The sequence below is a fragment of the Piliocolobus tephrosceles genome, unplaced genomic scaffold, assembly GCF_002776525.5.
Source record: "Piliocolobus tephrosceles isolate RC106 unplaced genomic scaffold, ASM277652v3 unscaffolded_31340, whole genome shotgun sequence".
NCBI classification, from domain to species: Eukaryota; Metazoa; Chordata; class Mammalia; order Primates; family Cercopithecidae; genus Piliocolobus; species Piliocolobus tephrosceles.
The window spans coordinates 1-5,879 of NW_022314689.1; the positions used below are offsets into that span (position 1 = coordinate 1).

At 52.8% G+C, this 5,879-nt stretch overlaps 1 pseudogene across 1 annotated transcript; it reads left to right on the forward strand.

Moving 5' to 3' along the window:
• The first annotated feature begins 1,528 nt into the window (after positions 1-1,528).
• Positions 1,529-4,623, forward strand: LOC111544502 (annotated as a pseudogene). Its single transcript, XR_003308406.2, has 5 exons — positions 1,529-1,956; positions 2,093-2,899; positions 3,498-3,773; positions 3,896-4,012; positions 4,347-4,623. The product of XR_003308406.2 is annotated as an HLA class I histocompatibility antigen, alpha chain G-like (transcript).
• The last annotated feature ends 1,256 nt before the right edge of the window (positions 4,624-5,879 follow it).

The following is a 5,879-nucleotide window of genomic DNA, read 5'->3' on the forward strand; positions in this document are numbered from 1 at the left end:
TCCTAGCTACTCTGAAGACTGAGGCAGGAGGATTCTTTGAGCCCAGGAGTTTGAGGCTGCAGTGAGTCATGATCATGTGACTGCACTTCACCCTGGATGACAGTGGGAGACTCTGTCTCTAAAAACAAATAAATGAATACAATAAATGGGTTTGTTTAAAGCCAATGTTTGTGACAATTTGTTACACACTCTTATAAAATTCACACACAGGCTCCACAGACTCATGGAATGAACTGATGAATTGATATACACACTAGTTACATAAAATGAAATCTTCTTCAGTGTTTTACATTTTATAATTTTCTGTGATGCAATTTAATACACTCATATTTCATTCATTCAGTCAACAAAAATTCATTTAGTCCCTACAATGAACCAGGTGTCCCCTCATATGCTCACGTGCCTGGCATTCTAGAAGCTTCACAAGATCGAGTTGGAGCCACTGGAGTGTTTTAGGTGGAGAAATGACACACTTTGACTCACATTAGCAGGACCACTGTGGAGAGAACAGTCACGTAGCAGGTAATGGGAGAGTGCCAGTGTCACAATTCAGGAGTGACAGTGTGATGGGGACTAAGGGAAGAGGAGGGCCTGAGGGATACAAGGGATGGAGGGAAGGGATGGGGATGCAGGAGGTGAGGAAAAGGAGCAGGGGGACAGAATTCAAAAGCAGCAGAACTCTTAGGTTTGAACACATTGATTTACAGTATTTCAATACATTCATCTACAGAGCCTGGAAGGGTGTTACTTGCAGTTGGCCTTTAATACCTTAAGTGGATCTGCTTAAAAACTAATGTTTATGTTAATCAGGTTTTAAAAATACTAAGTGTTCCTATAAAATATACACACCACTTAGATGTGGATACTTCCTAAAACCTGGCAGTGCATGAGCACTGGTGATGGGCACTGTGACGGCATTTAGTGCTTGCAACTTTGAGGTCAATAAAGTCTGTACTGACTCCTGGTTGCAACATACAGGAACATAGTGGCTACTTTGTATTGAGGAGATGTTCTGGACTCACACAGAAACTCAGGGCTATGGAATGAAGGTAAATCTAAAATAACAGCGGGAGTCACAGACACATTGCCTGCGAAAGTGAAACTTAGGAGCTTTGTGAGTCCTGTTGTAACGCTTTTAGACACATTTATATACCAAGGGGCCGAAGTCACATTTTTTACCGATTAAATTCCTGATCATTCAGGGATTACCAAGATTCTGCTACTCACTGTTGTTAATAAACAAAAAGCAAACTGATCTCTATTCTATCTCATGCACTCAGGCACAACTTTTCCAGATTTAAAGAAAAAGATAAAAGAAAGAAAAGAAAAAAAAGCCCTGTCTCTACACCTCCATTCCCAGGGCGAGCTCCCTCTCTGGCACCAAGCTCCCTGGGGTGAGTTTTCTTCTAGAAGGCTCCAGGGGGACAGGTAAAGAGTGGGAGACAGGGAGCCCATTTCAGGGATGGGAATTCCGGCATGAAAAGTGAAGCGAGAGGGAGGGGGCCCAAGCCGAGGGTTTCTTCCTGGTTTCTCAGACAGCTCCTGGGCCAAGACTCAGGGAGACATTGAGACAGAGCGCTTGGCACAAGAGGAGCTGGGTCAGGGCGAAGTCCCAGGGCCCTAGGCGTGGTTCTGAGTCTCAGGCCCCGAAGGTAGTGGATGGGCTGGGGAGTCCCAGCGTTGGGGATTCCTAATCTCCGCAGAGTTTCTCTTCTCCCTCTCCCAACCTGCGACGGGTCCTTCTTCCTGGACACTCACTACGCGGACCCAGTTCTCACTTCCACTGAGTGTCGGGTTGCTAGAGAAGCCAATCAGGGTCGCGCGGCCCCGGTTCTAAAGTCCACACGCACCCACGGGGACTCGGAGTCTTCCCAGACGCCGACGATGGGGTCATGGCACCCCGAACCCTCCTCCTGCTGCTCTCGGGGACCTTGGCCCTGACCGAGACCAAGGCGGGTGAGTGCGGGGTCAGGAGGGAAACGGCCTCTGCGGGAGGAGAGAGGAGCAAGGGGCCCTCCCGGTGGGGGCGCGGGACCCGGGAAGCTGCGCGGGGAGAAAAGTCGGGCGGGTCTTAGCCTCTCCGCGCCCCCAGGCTCCCACTCCTTGAGGTATTTCAGCACCGCCCGTGTCCCGGCCCGGCCGCGGGGAGCCCCGCTTCATCGCCGTGGGCTACGTGGACGACACGCAGTTCGTGCGGTTCCACAGCGACGCCTAGAGTCCGAGGATGGAGCCGCGGGCGCGGTGGGTGGAGCAGGAGGGGCCTGGAGTATTGGGAGCTGCAGACACTGGGCGCCAAGGCCCAGGCATAGACTGGCTGAGTGAACCCGAGGACCCTGCTCCGATACTACAACCAGAGCGAGGCCGGTGAGTGACCCCCGCCCGGGGCGCATATCACTTACTCCTGGCTTCATGCCTCACGGACGGCCCTGGTCCCCCTGAGTCTCCGGGTCCAAGATCAACCCCGAGGCTGCGGGACCTGCAGAGATCCTCGACCCTGGAGAGCCCCAGGAGCCTTTACCCGGTTTCATCTTCAGTTGAGGCCAAAATCTCTGCAGGTTGCTAGGGGCTGGGCCGGGGCTGGGCCAGGGCTGGGTGGGCGGGGCTGACCGCGGGAACTGGGCCAGGGTCTCACATCCCCCAGGTAATGTTTGGCTGCGACGTGGGGCCTGAGGGGCGCCTCCTCCGCTGGTATGAACAGTACGCCTACGCGGGAAGGATTACATCGTCCTAAATGAGAACCTGCGCTCCTGGACCGCCGCGGACACTGCGGCTCAGATCACCCTGAGCAAGTGGGAGGCGGCCAATGTGGCTGAGCAAAGGAGAGCCTATCTCGAGGGCATCTGCGTGGAGTGGCTCCGCAGACACCTGGAGAACGGGAAGGAGACGCTGCAGCGCGCGGGTACCAGGGGCCATGGGGCGCCTCCTAGATCTCCTGTAGATCTCCTGGGCTGGCCTCGCACAAGGAGGGGAAGAAAATGGCAACAACACCAGAATATCGCCCTCTCTCCGGTCCTGAGGGAGAGGAATCCTCCTGGGTTTCCAGATCCTGTAGCAGAGAGTGACTCTGAGGGCCCGCCCTGCTCTCTGGGACAATCGAGGGATGAAGTCTCTGAGGGAGTGGAGGGGAAGACAATCCCTGGAATACTGATCAGGGGTTCCCTTTGACCCCACAGCAGCCATGGGTACCAGGACTTTTCCCCTCAGGCCTTGTTCTCTGCCTCACACGCAATGTGTGTGAGGGTCTGACTCCAGCTCCTCTGAATCCCTTGGCCTCCACTCAGGTCAGGACCAGAAGTCCCTGCTCCCCCGCTCAGAGACTAGAACTTTCCAAGGAATAGGAGATTATCCCAGGTGCCTGTGTCCAGGCTGCTATCTGGGTTCTGTGCTCCCTTCCCCACCCCGGGTGTCCTGTACATTCTCAAGATAGCCACATGGGTGCTGCTGGAGTGTCCCATGACAGATGCAAAGTGCTTGAGTTTTCTGACTCTTCCTTTCAGACCCCACCAAGACACACGTGACCCACCACCCTGTCTTTGACTATGAGGCCACCCTGAGGTGCTGGGCCCTGGGCCTCTACCCTGTGGAGATCAGACTGACCTGGCAGTCGGATGGGGAGGACCAGACCCAGGACATGGAGCTCATGGAGACCAGGCCCGCAGGGGATGGAACCTTCCAGAAGTGGGTGGCTGTGGTGGTGTCTGCTGGAGAGGAGCAGAGATTCACGTGCCATGTGCAGCATGAGGGTCTGCCCAAGCCTCTCACCCTGAGATGGGGTAAGGAGGGAGATGGGGGGGATCATGTCTCTTCGAGGAAGCAGGAGCCCCTCTGGAGACCTTTAGCAGGGCCGGGTCTGGGGCCTGGGGGTCAGAACCCTCACATTCCCCTCCTTTCCCAGAGCTGTCTCTCCAGCCCACCATCCCCATCATGGGTATCGTTGCTGGCCTGGTTGTCCTTGCAGCTGTCATCACTGGAGCTGTGGTCGCTGCTGTGCTATGGAGGAAGAAGAGCTCAGGTGAGGAAAGGATGACAGGTGGGGTCTGAGATTTCTTGTCTCACTGAGGGTTCCAAGCCCCATGTAGAAGTGCCCTCCCGGTTACTGGGAAGCACCATCCACACTCATGGGCTGACCCAGCCTGGGCCCTGTGTGCCAGCACCTACTCTTTTGTAAAGCACCTGTGACAGTGAAGGACAGATTTATCACCTTGATGATTGTAGTGATGGGGACCTGATCCCAGCAGTCACAGGTCAGGGGAAGGTCCTTGCTGAGGACAGACCTTAGGAGGGCAGTTGGTCCCAGACCTACATCTGTTTTCCTTGTTTTTCCTGATCCTGCCCTTGGTCTGCAGTCACACATTTCTGGAAACTTCTCGAGGGTCCAAGACTAGGAGGTTCCTCTAGGACCTCATGGCCCTGCCACCTTTCTGGCCTCTCACAGGACATTTTCTTCCAACAGATAGAAAAGCAGGAAGCTACTCTCAGGCTGCAAGTAAGTATGAAGGGGGCTGATCCCTGAAATCCTTGGGATATTGTGGTTGGGAGCCCATGGGGGAGCTCACCCAGCCCACAGTTCCTCCTCTAGCCACATCTCCTGTGGGCTCGGACCAGGTTCTGTTTTTGTTCTACCCCAGGTAGCCAAAGTGCCCAGGGCTCTCATATGTCTCTCACAGCTTATAAAGGTGAGACCCTGGGGGGCCTGATGTGTGTGGGTTGTTGGGGGTAACAGTGGACATAGCTGTGCTATGGAGTTTCTTTGACTTGGATGTATTGAGCACGTGATGGGCTGTTTAAAGTGTGACCCCTCACTGTGATTGATATGAATTTGTTCATGAATATTTTTTCTATAGTGTGAGACAGCTGCCTTGTGTGGGACTGAGAGGCAAGATTTGTTCATGCCTTCCCTTTGTGACTTCAAGAACCCTGACTTCTGTTTCTGCAAAGGCATCTGAATGTGTCTGTGTTCCTGTAGGCATAATGTGAGGAGGTGGGGAGACCACCCCACCCCCATGTCCACCATGACCCTCTTCCCCACACTGACCTGCATTCCTTCCCCCATCACCTTTCCTGTTCCAGAGAGGTGGGGCTCGGATGTCTCCATCTCTGTCTCAACTTCATGGTGCACTGAGCTGTAACTTCTTACTTCCCTATTAAAATTAGAATCTGAGTATAAATTTACTTTTTTCAAATTATTTCCATGAGAGGTTGATGGGTTAATTAAAGGAGAAGATTCCTAAAATTTGAGAGACAAAATAAATGGAAGACATGAGAACCTTCCAGAGTCCACGTGTTTCTTGTGCTGATTTGTTGCAGGGGAGGAGAGTAGATGGGGCTGTGCCCAGTGGGTGCTCAGGCCACCATGGGCTTTATGTGGTCACAGCTCGGCTGGGTCATCTTTGCTGCTCCATTGTCCTTGGCCCTTCAGTAGAACCTTGGCCCATCAGGACCTGTGATCACAGGGACTTGGATGTTACCTAGGGTGGTCCTTACACATAGAAGTCCTTCCAGTATCAAGAGACAAATTTTCAGACCCCTGTATCTCTTGCCCTTCTTCCAGGTCTCTTTCCTGGATTGTATTTTCCATCTTTTCCCCCAACCTTCTTAAAGGAAGCAGATTCTGAAATTTGCAGAGAGGAAGGGTCCCCTAGTTTCTCATCATAGGTTACTTTCTGTTGGAGCTCCTCTTCTACTTTCCTGCTCTTCTTCCTGCCCTGAGTTGTAGTAATCCTAGTACTGGTTCCAATCCAAACTCATGGATGTATAAAGCAGAGTCTAATTTAGATTCATATGTGGTTGGAAAATTGGACCCAGAAGCCTAGGATTATCTTTCCTGAACAGAAAAATATGGTTGTGTGCTGCAGTGTGCAGGAGGATTGGTGTGGGAG